Source organism: Cibotium barometz, chromosome 56 (assembly GCF_041138505.1).
Source record: "Cibotium barometz isolate CiBa-2024 chromosome 56, ASM4113850v1, whole genome shotgun sequence".
Lineage (NCBI taxonomy): Eukaryota > Viridiplantae > Streptophyta > Polypodiopsida > Cyatheales > Cibotiaceae > Cibotium > Cibotium barometz.
The window spans coordinates 28,180,682-28,196,684 of record NC_141101.1 but is presented as its reverse complement, the minus strand read 5'-3'; the positions used below and the strand labels follow the sequence as shown (position 1 = coordinate 28,196,684).

General features: G+C 43.3%; 1 long non-coding RNA gene across 3 annotated transcripts in view; it reads right to left on the bottom strand.

Moving 5' to 3' along the window:
- Nucleotides 1-16,003, bottom strand: part of LOC147607089 (uncharacterized) — a 183,763-nt gene that overhangs the window by 152,271 nt on the left and 15,489 nt on the right. For all 3 annotated transcript variants that reach the window (XR_015264883.1, XR_015264885.1, XR_015264886.1), the window contains exon 2: nt 1,030-1,867. This is a non-coding gene — a long non-coding RNA (uncharacterized LOC147607089). The remainder of the gene's footprint in view (nt 1-1,029; nt 1,868-16,003) is intronic.

Here is a 16,003-nt window from a genome sequence, read left to right as displayed (position 1 = left end):
TAAGTGCTATGCGCACAACCAGTAGAACGAACAAATGGGAGAAGTTTCTCCCAGTAGTCCAAATGATACCTTCTAGTCAGCTACACATACTATACTTCACAATACAGGTAGCTTGTAGTAGGGAGTTCTAGTCTATATTGTCCACCCACAAATCCAAAAGAGTGGATGCTGCATAGAACGGATAACTGAGAACTATGCAGAGGTATTAGAGTCATTGAAGCAATGGATTAGTGACTCTCAAGCTAGTTACAAGCACCAAGTACATCAGCATAGAAAGGATGTCAAGTATAAAGTCGGGGTCTTCGATAATTTTGGACCATTCCCTATCACCTGGTTCATCGACGAGGTGCAGAATATGGACTCGAAGTTTCCACCCAGTTCGTCGATGCACGCATAACATGTGTTTCACGTTTCGTTACTCTGACGACATATTGATCCTACTCCCAAAGGTGCAGGAGGAGAAGGATCAATAGAAATGAGTAGATAATGAAGAAACTTTGGTCCCTGGATGCATAATATTGCATAGATTCAAGCATGGGTAGCGTCGAGCTAAGCCTTTGCACAAAGTGTTAAACAAGGCAGTCTTAGTTCGAACGAGCCTTTCTTCCAGGATTACCCTTCTTTGTTCCCTGTGTTCAAGTGATGCAGTTGCCACCACTTGAACCATGCGCTCAGGTGATCCATCGGCCCCAACCGATGTGCAATCCCTATATAGTTGGTTTTTCTATCCATGTGGGGATGGACATGTAGTTGCAAACACCCCTTAGTAAGGGGTGAGAGGAAGAACACCCCAAAACCAACCCACCAGCTGCAGGCTGCTGACTGGCTGATCAAGATGAAGGGGGATATTTTGCCCCCCATAATCCCCCATTCTTGCGATACTCGGATATTCTCTTAGAGGGGCATGCATAGTAAGTTTGATTTTATTTTAATTTTTTTCTACTAAAAGCTTGATTTCAAAAGAGGAGCAAAGAGTAAAACTCTGTAGCTTCATTTGAATATAGTTGCAGGGCTTCTATGAACACTAACCTCCACACCAGGGAACTATTCTTCTTTTCAGTAGCTCTGCATCAGTCTCTGGATGGATTTCATTCCCACGCCTTCATGAAGCTGCTTGCAAGAAAACCTCCTTAAGCATCTTGGTTTTCCAAAACATCTAGGCTGCACAGCTTTTATACTTGTCTGAGGAAAATGACCATGACTCCTGTAATGCCTTAGCAACAGCCTCGGAACGGGTCGAAATTAGGAAATGGCTTGAATCTGGCAGATTTTCATGTAGCTTGTCGGGAGGAAGAAGCTCTGTTAAATGCCCTACCTTCCATGCATTGTCCAAAAAAAATGCACAATCCTTTCTCCGCTCTCTTCCTTACCTTTCAAACTTCTGAAATATATTTCCAGCCTCTTTCGCCCCTGTGCGGTGTCTCTGAACATTTCTGACTGTCCGCACAGCTGCCACAATATCTCCTGCTGAAGGCACTTCACCTTAGGGTGCTCTCCTATCTCCACAAATACAATATCATGCTTCCTCTTACTGAGTATCTCCTCTCTCACAGCTTGCAACAATGTTGTTTTGCCTATGCCCCCCATCCCACAAACACCCAGCACCACTCGCACTCCTGACTTCTCTGTCAAGAATTTGATCACCTCTTGTTTGTGCTTGTGTAAGCTTCTATGTAATACAGGCATCTCAGGGAGTTCCATACAATGCCTTGGAATCCTGTCATCCATATCAGACAGCAACACATTGCTTAGCTGCTGGTTTAGGTGATGCAATCTATTCATCAGCTGATCAAGCTTGTCTGATGTAGACTGAGCCATCATGCACAAGCACGTCAAGCAATCCCATAATGTATCCCACCATCCTTTCCTGTACACACGATTAGATTTGTGAGATATTAGTAGATTGTGTAAACTTTTATGATTCAAGTGAAATTAATCGTACTAGACTGCATTAACATCATTATTTTCAAAAATGATTCAAGTGCCATTGTTCCTAAGCACCTTGATCAGACTAGTTGATAGAAAAAGCTACAAGATACTGTATCAGGGTCCTTATGCATGGGCTTATTCCTTATGCATTGAACCCTATGAATAAAGGTCCTTATGCATAAGGGCTTATACATAAAGCCCTATAGGGCTTTCTACTTTATTCGTAGGCCCTTATGCATGGGCTTATGCACAAAGAGCCTTATGCAAAACCCCCTATGCACAATAAGCCCTTTGAATAAAGGTCCTTAATATGCATAAGGGCTTATACATAAAGCCCTATGCATAGGAATTTATGTAGAACACCTTACGTAAAATCTCTTATGCATAGGAGAGGTACAAGTTTGGATATAAGGAGGGACAAAGCATAAAATTAACCCCATACTTAATCAAGATAACAGCAATGCACTAATTACTATTAGAGACTCAATAATAATCATAATCTAAAACTATAAATCCATTCTTAATCAAGCTCCAAGTACATAAAATATATAGGCCCTTGACCTGATCTTCTAGCTTGACCTCATTTACTCCAAAGCTTTTCTATCGTAGTCACATGTACAAGTGGCATACTACCCATCTGGCCCATGAGTTTATCCACCTCACTTCATCCATCACATCATTGGTAACCCACACTTTTCTTGCCATAGTGAATCCAGCATAAAAAATTAAACATGTGATCAAATGCTTTGGTGATGTTAATGCTACCGGTGATGTAATTATTATGGATGCATGTTGCAAATGCACATGATGATATTGGACTTCATGTCGATGAACTCTATTGTGCATACTTATGCATTAATACATTTAATTTTGGTGCATTCGCCAAGTTGGAATATCCATAATATAATTGTGGCATGTAAACGTTCCCTTATTAGGAAATTTTAGACACATTACTTTAGAAACCCTTGGGCTAGGTCTTCAGATAGGTCTACTGTAAAAGGAGGAGAGGGGTTCTTTTTGAGTTGACGTCATCAATTGTTGTTGAGAAGGCCCCTCGTATGAGTTTTACATTATAAATTAAGCATAGTCCACATTATTATTTACATGAGATTTACATTAGTCAATTAGGTATTTCATGAGTAATTAGTCCACATTAGTTATTTGTATGAGATATACATAATAAAAAGAGCATAAATAGTTTTGTCACTTTATATTCTCTCATCAATCAACTGTGTGGAAATTTTATCATAAATTAGTCAAGTCTTGCTTTGGGATTTTCAAAAATATTGTATAAAGCATAACCACAACGGTAATCATGTGGCTCCAAAACAAACAACTAACATTTAGAGCTTACAAAAGAAGATCCCCTCTCTTGTGCTCGTGGTGCAATGCTACAGGTTCTTGGTCATTCGTGTAATTAATGTCGGGCTTAAAACTCACTAGTCTTTTTCTTTAAAAAAAGTTTTCCCTCATGAGCATTGTTAAACTTTTCTTCTAATTTGTATACTCAGAGACATACAAATTTATCCTTTTGTTTTAACAAGTACACCATCATATAAGTACCATGCAAGGAGGCATCACACAAGGTCTAAGTGAAGCCAAGACTTGTATACTTTGAACATGTAAGAAAGAGCTTTATGATGTTGTACATGTGTTAAAGAAGTAGAGCCATTTTTTAATGGATCTACTTTTATGGTTTATGTGAATTTCTCTTCTCTTTAAACAACCTTTGCAATTACTCACTTTTGAGGGGGATAAAAGTGTTAGATTTAGTGATGGATATCTTCATGTTGTGAGCTCTCTTAGGAGATAGTCCGGACTCCGAAGATAGTTCATGGTCAGTTGTATGCTTGAGTAGGTGGGGTTTGGTCCTATGTAAATTGGCTTAGCTTGGGCACATGGACACTAGCTTGTATACGTGGAACTAGTTTTGGGGGCCATGGGCTAGCCTGTGGGCACGCTACCATGGGCATGGACCTAATTTGGTCAAGTTGGCATGAGTTGCCTAGGGTTGGCAGTCAAGACCCTATAAATGGAACCCCATGGTCTTGCATTCATCATTCACTCATGAGAGTCATTTGAGACACACTATGGAGCTCTTCCACTCATTGGCCTGTATGTGTGTGTATATATATATACATATACATATATATATGCGTATCGTACACACACACACAAATACATATATACATACATACGTACCTACATATGTAGATACATACATACATAGATATATGCGCACGTGCATGTACGTATACACTTTGCGAAAACAACTTTTTGTCCAGCCCTAAAAAGGGAATTTACTGGGCTTTATTGGTTTTATTTGGGATTTTTGTGTCTTTGATGCTGGCCGACCAGACTCCCTCATACTATATATAGGTTAGCCTCATCATTCATCACAGTGTATGACTTCTTGACCATATCCGGTACCATTTTCTGCCACTGTTACTGCTGCCGGCGCACACACCACATTGCTTTATCATCATTGCCTGACAATACAGCACCTCCATGTTTACTACTGGCCACACCTTGGGACAGTAGCCCACTCTGCTACAAGCCACACCATGCGACAACAGCCCTCTCTGCTACATTCAATACATCAGCGTTTGAAATGGATCTAGAGCAAAATATGAAATCAAACACATCAAAGCAAGAATCTAGCATCCATTAATCATGAGATTAGTGATCAAATGGCTCATCACATGAATATACAAGAGAGAGAAAATCTATAAGTGCATGTAGCAAGAGAAGATGCACAAATAGCCTAAGTGTGTTTAACCTCTCACCAAGAGGATGACCATGGAAGGCCATATCTCCATAGATGGAGCCCAAAGGTACAAGATGACCAAAATTAGTAAAAGTGTCAAAAGATGTCAAAAGATCCTATCAATGTCCCCCAAGCCCTATTTATAGCCGCTTTCTCCTTTTGCCCATGGGCCCCTATGTACATGTGGAAATCAAGCTCTATGGTTCATGACAAACCATCCCTTCCCAAAGATTTTGTCCTTAAAATCATACAAGATATTTACAATTAAATCGCAATCTCAATGTAAACCCATGGGAAGTAGAGAGATCTTCAAAATGCGCCTCGAATACATTTGGAATACGGAAACCAAATGTAGTGAAGCCGGCAAACTCCTTCTCCAAAAATAGCATGTAGGACTGTTATGGCAGCCATGTTGTCGATGAAGCTTCCCTTGAAATTCTTCATGAAACCTCCATAAAAATGAGCTGCAAATGATGCGTAGCCGCACCCAAAAGGGTCCCATATATTTGTCATCGAATCAAATTATCTTCCAAGTGTATTGGAGTAGATTGGTAACCCCAACAATAGATCCAACCAAAGCTGTCCAAAAATTACAGCACATATAAAACCTCATGATATGCCCATTCTTCACATAATAATCATGCCACTTGATCAAAGAATACTTCCATCAAGTAAACCATGTTGTTGAACATACTCCATTGATTGCCAAGTAGCTATAGGCAAGCGCTTCCATTTCACAAGGAATTCATCAATGTTCCGGTTCCTCAAAACCCTTGTCCTCTTGTCCACAATCCTCTCCGGCTCATAGATAATCTCTCCTTCTTCATCCATCGGTGGTAACTCTTCAATCTCTTGAGGAAGAGAGCCCACAAACCTCTTAAGGTTGGATACATAAAACACATTATGAATCCTTGTAGAAGGAGGTAGGTCAAGCTTATAAGCCAAATCACCCACTTTTTTGACTACCAAATATGGTCCATAGTATCTATGTGCCAACTTGGAATTGGAAGACCCTTTGAGAATATTGTGACGGCTCTTAGGAAGCTTGAGCAACACATAATCACCTTCCTTGAACTCCGTTTTGCGTCTATGCTCATCCGCATTTGCCTTCATGACTTCTTGTGCCTTCTTCATATTATCCTTGCATAATTGAAGAAGCTGTCTCATCCTTTCCAACTCTTCCTTGGCTAAAGGATTAACCATTTTATCCTCATGGAAGGCAATAGATGGCACATGCACTTGATACCCATAAAGAGCCTCGAAAGGTGACATCCCAATACTCAAATGCTTGCTTGAATTATGACAAAATTCAACAAGGTAAAGCCATTCATCCCATGATGCTTGCATGTCATGACAATAGTGCCTCAAGTACACTTCGAGCCATTTGTTTGTGCACTCCGTTTGCCCATCCGTTTGAGGGTGATAGGCTGTAGAAGGAGTGATTTGAGTCCCCAAGTTCTCATACAATGTCCTCCAAAAAGTGCCCATGAACTTGGTATCTCTATCACAAACTATGTTGAGTGGGAAACCATAGTCTAAGTGTGTTTAACCTCTCACCAAGAGGATGACCATGGAAGGCCATATCTCCATAGATGGAGCCCAAAGGTACAAGATGACCAGTAAAAGTGTCAAAAGATGTCAAAAGATCCTACCAATGTCCCCCAAGCCCTATTTATAGCCACTTTCTCCTTTTGCCCATGGGCCCCTATGTACATGTGGAAATCAAGCTCTATGGTTCATGACAACGTTACATATCTGTTCATGGGACAACAGCCCTCTCTGTTACATAGATCACATCAGCGTTTCATATCTGATCATGGGACAGCAGCCCTCTCTGCTACAGTAGAGCATATCAGCATTTTATCTTTAGCTCATGGCACAGCAACCCTCTTTGCTACATAGAGCACTTCAGTGTTTTTCCTCAGCTCACACCATCGGGACAGCAGCCCACTCTCTGCTACAGTACAGGACATCATCGTTTTATCATCAGTACTCGTTCCCATGGATAGCACTCTAGCCCGTTATCTGCCTACCTGTCCCTAGCGTGCAAGCGTGCACATGACATACTCCCCTTCTTCAAAGAGCTCACTCCTGAGCTCATAAAGCTCAGAAGAAGTAGTCAAGTCACTAGAAACAGCTCACTATTGACCAAAATCAGTAGGTTCCAGAACAATCCTACCCAGAGTGTCATGTGCATCACAGATGCCATGGACATTCTCAGGGCTAGATCCAGAAGAGGCAACCAGATAAAGAGTAGAACCAAGATGAAAGAGTACAGAGCACTTGTGGCAGTGTAGACTGGAGACCGGCGTGGAGAACAAGCTAAAGATTAGGAGTGTGTCGGCTGCAGGACATTGATGCTGGCTGCACAGAAAGGACTGTCGGCTGCTCATGGAGGTGGTCAGCTGAACCAGCAAACAGGGGTAGCAGCAAGTGCATCAAGATCAAGGAGGAGGACCAAGTCGGATGAATTAAATAGCATTTATGCATTGCATTTAATACTGGCCGACCAGCAGTCGGCCAGTTTCCCATGGACTTCAAGGGCTATAAATAGGCCCAAGTGCTCATAGATTCATTCATTCAATCCCACTAGAGGTTTGGATCATTAGAGGTCCCATAGGGGACAGATTTTGGTGTTAACCACCTTTTTATGAAGGCAGCCCATGGCTGCAGACATGTACCCTTTTTGTACCATAGATTATACTGAATTTCCAGCACTTCCCTCTCTCTCTACTCTCCCTCTATACCTGCGTTTTTGCATCAGATGGTTCTCAAGAGTGTTTAGGGCAGAAAGAAGACTCCCAGAGCTTTCGCGTGTTACATTGGTATCAGAGCATCAGGCTCAGCCAAGCTAAACGCTGATTCAGTCCCATATGATGGTGTACAGGTCCAAGGTACAGGAAAGTACACGGATTTAAAGCCCAAGGCAAGGAACACAGATCGGGAAGAACTCCCAGGAGGTTTGTTGGTGGTGTTCCACAGTGCCAGATGGGGATGGCAGTTCCGTGAGCCAGATAGGTTCTCAGGTAACGGTCCCAAGGGAGGTTGATCCTCCAAGGGTGATGTGAGAGTGCCACACTCAGTTCCAGGAAAGAAGACCAAGACGGTGTTCGGAGTCAGGGCAGGAAAACCAGATGCATAGATCTTCATCACAGACAGAGTGGTGTGGAGAACAGGCCGGGTTTTTCAGAGAAAAAGGGTTGCCAGGGATGGATGATGACAGAGGGACTTCGGGACAGGATTGGGATGATGACAGTCATCCAAGAGGGTTGGAATCCCGTCATCAAGTTTAGCACAGGGGGATGTCATGTGCATCATAGATGCCATGGACATTCTCAGGGCTAGATCCAGAAGAGGCAGCCAGATAAAGAGTAGAACCAAGATGAAAGAGTACAGAGCACTTGTGGCAGTGTAGACTGGAGACCGGCGTGGAGAACAAGCTGAAGATCAGGAGTGTGTCGGCTGCAGCCTGCAGGACATTGGTGCTGGCTGCACAGAAAGGACTGTCGGCTGCTCATGGAGGTGGTCGGCTGAACCAGCAAACAGGGGCAGCAGCAGGCGCATCAAGATCAAGGAGGAGGACCAAGTCGGATGAATTAAATAGCATTTATGTATTTAATACTGGCCGACCAGCAGTCGGCCAGTTTCCCATGGACTTCAAGGGCTATAAATAGGCCCAAGTGCTCATAGATTCATTCATTCAATCCCACTAGGGGTTTGGATCATTAGAGGTCCCATAGGGGACAGATTTTGGTGTTAACCACCTTTTTATGAAGGCAGCCCATGGCTGCAGACATGTACCCTTTTTGTACCATAGATTATACTGAATTTCCAGCACTTCCCTCTCTCTCTACTCTCCCTCTATACCTGTGTTTTTGCATCAGATGGTTCTCAAGAGTGTTTAGGGCTGAAAGAAGACTCCCAGAGCTTCCGCGTGTTACACAGAGATCCATGTCCATAAAAACATCCAAATAAGCATGAAGTCTCGGTGAAAACCACATCCCTGGCAAATGAACCATCTAGCAACTGTACTCTGACAATGCTACCAATACCCAAGGTAGGCACATGCAACCAGTACCCAAGGTAAGCAACAACTCTTCTAAAGAGTTATCCCCCAAATATTTGCCATTTGACTTGCATACTTAAATCTTGATGTCTTCTACAGGGGAAAATCCACCGAATACTCGAAAAACCCCCAAAATCTACTACTGAACCACAACATGACAATAGTCTCTTCCTGGATCTAATCTGCACTTCCAAAACTCGGAAGCTAGTTCCAAAGTAGAAAAGTTCATCAAATCTTCACTTCCAAAACTCAGAAGTGAAATTAAATCCAACGTCCCAAATCCAGACAGTCAAAATATCCGCTTTTCAACCTCAAAAAGCGAAGTCTAGGTTCCTAACTCAAAGTCAATCTGACCGGTCAATCTCAAAATAAACTTTTGAGTATAAGCAACCAATATTTCAACAGACATTATGATTTAAGCTTGCATCTTATAATTGTCTGTATAAGTAATCTATCTTCCAAAAAATGAAAATATAGTCCTGTGTTTGTAGGTGTAGAGTCCTAAATAAATCTAGATACTATGGCATAACCCCGCAGCATATGATGGATTACGGCGTCCCATACCACCATAATACACCACATACGCACGTGTTATGATTACAACAACACTGGTTTGTGGATCTGTCGTGAACTATAAATAGTAAATACAAATGGCCAACCAAAAACCACAAACTGAAAAAAAAAACTCTCGAAACGCAATTCGAGACTAGGGAATAGACAACATATGTGCACTTAGAAACTTCCCTGACTAGCGTCCTAGTCGAAGCATCTGTCTATATCCAGCAAATCTTGGAAACTAAGCGTGTTTCCCAAAACTTTAGACCCTTATAATTGTGGGAGGTAACCTTATGGCAAGCATAAGAAATAAATAAGAGTCCAAAAATGGTTGAGTACAAATAAAGTCCGAGATGCCTAGAGATCAAGTCTGAGATCTCTGATGCTTTCAAAGAACATGGTGTTGACACAAAACAAGTGGGAGATAATCCGTCTACAAAGAAACTGAGGTGGGTAATAGAGTCCATCTTTGTAGCATGCGTCTGCAAGTCTCATGGGAGGGTTGACTAGTTCTATCATATCCAGTCATATCCAGGGCTGATAGGGGTGGAACTTCTTTTCAGCCGCCATGCTGTACTAAAAAACAGCAAACCGAGTGGGAAACTGTAATCATGGCCGAAAACCTTCCAAACAGCCAAAGATCAGCCCACAAAGTAGGTCGCTGTTGCAAGAGGGTAGGCGACTAGTCGCGAAACTAGAAAGCAGGGAACTGCGAACTGATTAGGGCTATTCGAAGGCCTAATCGGTGGCTCTGTCTGCTAGCATGAGCAGATTCCTGGACTGCGCATATGCTGTCCGGAGCATCTAGGCGGGTGCTCTACCTGCGAGGCGGCTATGGTCCCAAGGGAGGAGATGGCGAGTTGGGAAAGTGAGAAAATGTCATGGCCCTGTGAAAATGGAACAGCACAAGTGTGCGCATGGTGGTTGCTGAGCAAAAATATTAAAAGATTCACATTTGGGGTGCCCGGACAAACGAGAATGATGTGTGGACACTTCAGATGTGAAGGGGGACAAAAACATTAATGTTTTTAATGTTTTATTGAAGGTTGCACCTAGGCCTTAGTGGCCCCTAGGGAACTTTAATGATTATTAAAGTTGGGGCCCTAGGATAAGTTTGGAGAGGGGGCAACTCCACTTTTGGAGTTGTATGCCTCTCTCACCTCACTCTCTCTTGCTTTTGGGAATCGTGCAAGCTCAAGCGTGGAGAAGAGGAGAAGAAACATGGGACTGCTGGCTGCTGGTTTTTGTTGGAATTTTCTATGCAAAACAAGCCGTACAGCTCTATACGGATAGGCTGCTCTGCAGGTACATCTACTGGTACAGGCTGCGCTGACAGTAGCTGAAGACAGGTACAAAGCTGCTGCTGGTACAGCTGTACGGTGCTGGCGGCGCTGGACAGGGCAGGTGCTGACGGCGCTGGACAGAACTGGTACAGGTGGCGCTGACTGGCTGAGCAGGTACAGTCGGGTACAGAGGCTGGTTTCTGGCAGCGCACGCAGGTACAGTGCCACGTGGACTGCTGGTACAGGCTGTACGGACAGGTACAGTGCTGATTTTATGTTCTGTATAGCCAGGTACAGCACTCCCAGTTACAAGCAGAGCTTTTCCACAGCTTGGTTGGTGCGATAGTCAAGTAGTTGCAGGGGAAACAGTACAGACAGTCGTTGTCAAGTGCAGACTGGTACGAACTCTTCCACGAGTGCAAAACCACGTGCTGACTTGGTAAGCTCTGAATTTGTTCATCTATCTTTCTTTCCATTGGCTTATGACTGCTGCAGATTTGTGCTATCTGGCCCCTTGTGAGAGGAGGGGTATGGCAGATTGAAAAGGGTGGAAACAGAGGTTGGACAGTGAATGTATGTTTGTGCTGAGTTGTTGAATCATGATGCATGAGATATGCCAGATGTATGCTCAAGGCTGTCTTGCTGAATGGTCTTGGCTGATCAGAGGGAAGCACAGAGTGTTGCTTTGAGACACAGATCTGTGTGTGTGAATCCTCTGTGCTAAGAGGTATTGTGGGCTGCCAGATTGGACATACACGTGTATTCTCTTGGCTGGTTTTGTTGTACTCAACCTTACACATTTTTGAAATTGAATAAAGAAATACCGCAAGGGGCGCCAAGCTTTGGGGCCAACAGGTGTCGTTCTATTTTCAGTTTTGGGGCACTCTAGCTCCAATTAAATTTGTTTTTATATCTGGACTACAAGTGGAAGGGTGACTGCTAGTCTACCGCACTTTGGTTTCTACCAGAGGCCGGTTTCAAGGTTCCGTTGCCGGGACCAATCATCAACTTTCTTAAGGGGGTGAGCTCGTGGTTGCCTGGAGGAAAGTCATCGCTGAAAAATTCAGCAACATGTCTGATACAGAAGATGAGTACTTTTATCATGAAGAGGAAGAGCAAGAGACCTCTCCTGAGAGAAATGAATCCGAGGATATTCTTGCAAGAGAACAGGCTGCAGATGATGAGCATTATGAGGATGTAACACAGCCAGAAGATGTACTTGGTAAAGACGATGATGATGCTCGATTTAAAGATCGTTTGGCTGGTGTTATGGATGTGTTTATGCAGCTCACACAAAGTGAGAAGTTTGCTGAATTTATGAGATCCCGTACAGAGCCTGAAAAGAAGAAGAAGAAGGTGCATACTAAGAACCTTCCTCAGGGTTATAGTGGTGCCATCCCACAGGATCCATCTTTTGGACAGTTTCCGAACATGCAGCATGCTTATGGTGCTAACTCTCAGAGTTCCTTCTTTGGACAGCCATCTATTCCTCAGCAGACTATGCATCCAGGTTATTTTGGTGGTGGCTCTGTGTTTCAATCTATGACTCGGGTTATCCTAAGGGAGGCATGGGTATGCCAGGGCCTATTGGAGCGAATTTTCAGCCTGGTATGCAGGGGAATATGTATGGTGGAATGCAGTCCGGTATGCAAGGAAATATGTTTGGGAGCATGCAACCTGGAATGCAACCAAATATGTATGGTGGCATGCAGCCAGGTATGCATAATGGTATGTTTGGAAACATGGCTGGAATGTATGGCATGCCAAGTGTGGGAATGGGTAATATTGACCCTATGATGGGCATGAATGTTGGGGGCAGCAATCTTGCGAAGCCACTTCCAAATGATAATCTAATGCCTATGGGAAAGGCGAAGGATTATAAGGAAGGGGGAGTTGCTGTAAAATTTGATACATTCAGTGGAGCCAAAGATAAATTAAAAGCACTTACCTTTTTACAGCAATTTGATGCTGCTTTTTCTAGTGGGAATTACACAGAGTCCTCTAAGGTGAGGAAACCTGCCACTTTTCTCAAAGGCAATGCATTGCAGTGGTGGTCTACTCTTCTTTTGCAGGGCATAGCACCCACTACTTGGGTACAATTTAAACAGGTTTTCTCTTCCGTATGGCTCACATCTACATTTGAGGTGGATGTTATGACTGCATGGCACAAGTTGGATGCTTCAAAATGTGAAAATTTGGAAGATTATAACAAGAAGTTTTGGGAAGCTTTACTCCCAGTTACTTCTTACCATGCAGTGCGTTTGTCTGAGCAGAAAAAAAGTATTGTTCTGGGCTGCCCAGGGAAGTGCGAGATTATTGTATCAAGACTCGAGTAACGAACATGTCACAGATGATAGAGAATGCTATGACAGCTAATGCGTTACTCACTGGAGGTTCATCTGGGTTTAAAGGAAGTAAAAACTCGAGCAAGAAAGCTGAAAAATCTGGGCATGCTTCACGTGATGCTAAAGGGTCTTCAGAGACGCGGTATAAGAAGTTGCCCATGCCCAAGAGAACTTCTGAGGAAAGACAGGCTTTGAGAGATGCTCGGAAATGTTTTTGCTGTACTGAAGAGGGGCATATGTCATTTAATTGTCCCAAGAGAAAGTCCCAAAAGGACTCTGACAATAAAGGAGAGCCCAAGTCAAAGAAACCAAAACCTTCTGCAGGGTTAGTTCCTGATCTTGTGGGGGAACAGCCAAGTGGTTAGGAGACAGAGTTGTGCAAGGCATGGGGCAAAGTGAGAGATCAGAATGCCTTGATATTCTTTGACACAGGTGCTAGAGCCAACTTTATTTCACCAGATTTGGCTGGCCGATTGGGGATTCGTGCAGAGGAGATGGGGCCGTTATATGAGGCTAACATGGCTTGTCCAGGTATGCAGAACCCGTTACTCCTATCATTGGGAAGCTCAGGCTTCATTTGCAGGGTTATGTGGACAGCGAAGAGTTTTTCATTATGCCTCTCGATGGCTGTCATGTTTTGTTGGGTATGCCATGGTGCCACAGAGTACATGCGGTGGTGGATACATACAATAGGAAAATCACTCTGACTCATAGAGGGAAAGAACATGTTTTGGATGTAAAACTCAAAGGGAAATCTGTTCCTATTGTAACAGCTTCCGCAATTTCATCAGTAATGAAAAAGCATCTTTCTGTGTACTTGATTTATGTAAAGGATGCACAAGATGATGAGTCTAAGTCTGATTTGTCTATGTTAGATAAGGACAGGACTGATTTCTTATGTGGGTTCCAAGATTGTTTTTCGGAGTCATTGCCATGGGAACTTCCTCCGGAGAGGCCAGAAGATCATGCCATTGATCTAATTCCTGGTAGTACTCCACCGAATAGACCGCCGTACCGTGTTAGTGCAACCCAACAGGAAGAAATTATGAGTCAAGTACAGGAGCTTTTGAATAAAGGGTTGATACAGCCTAGCTCATCACCCTTTTGCTCACCTGTACTCTTAGTGCAAAAGAAGGATGGTTCTTGGCGCATGTGTATTGACTACAGGGCACTAAACAAGAATACCATCAAGAATCGATTCCCCATACCGAGGATCGATGACATTTTGGACCGCTTACAGGGCTCCACTGTCTTTAGTCGTATTGACTTGAAAAGCGGGTATCATCAAATACGTATTAGACCCGAGGATGTGCATAAGACAGCATTTCAAACCACGTTTGGGTTGTATGAGTTTTTGGTTATGCCCTTTGGTTTGACAAATGCACCTGCCACATTTAACAGAATGATGGACAGGATTTTCAAGCCTCATAGAGCGTTTGTGGGCACATTCTTTGATGATATGATTGTGCATTCACAAACTGAGGAAGAGCATAGAAGGCATTTGGCCATTGTGTTTGCAGAACTCAGGAACCATAGACTGGTTGTTAATGGCAAGAAGAGTGAGTTTTTCTTGCAAGAGATACACTTCTTGGGGCATATTGTGTCTAAGCATGGCGTCCGTATGGATCCAGCGAAGGTGGAAGCAATTCTTAAATTGGCCAGATTTGAGGACCATGCATGATGTACGCAGCTTTCTAGGATTGTGTTCCTATTACAGGCGGTACATATGGTATTTTGCTGAAATTGCTTCGCCGCTTCATGCCTTAACAAAGAAGGCAACTCCGTTTAGATGGGCTGATCGGGAAATTACAGCATTCAAAAAGCTCAAAGAAAAGCTTACTTCGGATCCAGTATTGGTGTTACCGGACCTCCGAAAGGCTTTTGTTGTCCAGTGTGATGCATGTGGAAGTAGCATTGGGGCAGTTCTCATGCAAGAGGGACATGTGATCGCCTATGAGAGTAGAATATTGCAAGATGCCGAGAAGCATTTACAGGTTTATGAGAAAGAGATGTTGGCTGTAATTCACGCTCTTTCTACATGGAAACACTACTTGCTTGGGGCTGATTTCACTGTGCAGACAGATCATCAGACCTTGCGTTATTTCCTCACGCAAACTAAGCTTTCAGAGAAGCATATGCGTTGGGCAAACTTTTTGTCTATGTTTCACTTCTAGATTGTGCATGTGGAAGGCAAAAAGGATGTAGTGGCAGATGCTTTGTCACGCAAGCCACAGGTCTTCGCAGTTTCACTTGCTTATCATCATGAGCTTGATGAAATGAAAGAGCAGTACGCCCATGATGAGGACTTTGAAAGGTTGTATGATCAGATGTCTGAGGGTCAGCGGCATGAGCATTATACTCTCAGAGATGGGTTTTTATTGATGCATGGCAGACTGTGTGTTACCAGGCCATTGCGCCTCAAGGTTATGATTGAAAGTCATGCTCCACCGTATGCAGGTCATAGAGGTATTGACGCCACGGTAAAAGCAGTGGAGACTTTCTTTTATTCGCCAACCTTGAGAAGAGATGTTGATGCCTTTGTGAGGCAATGCATCACCGTCAAAAGACACCAGGGTTACTACAGCCTTTACCTATTTCTGAGACCTTGGGAGAGCATTGCCATGGATTTTATATTTGATCTTCCACGGACACAAATGGGCAATGATGGCATTTGGACTATCATATGAAGGTTCAGTAAGCAGGCTCATTTCATTCCCGTGCGTAAGACGATCAAAGTGGATCATATGGTGAAGTTGTTCATGGCGAACATCTTCAAGTATCATGGCTTGCCTACGTCTATCATTAGTGACCGTGATCCACGGATGACGAGTTTGTTCTGGAGAGGGTTGTTTGACAACATGGGTACAACTCTCAAGTTTTCATCGTCATTTCATCCACAAACAGATGGTCAGTCGGAAGAGGCTAACTCTACAGTGTTGGATCTTCTTAAGTGTTATGTGTCAGAGCACAAGCAACAATGGGAAAAGTATCTTCCTTTGGTGGAGTTTGCATATAACAACACTGTTCATACCTCGACAGGCAAGGCGCCTTTTGAGAT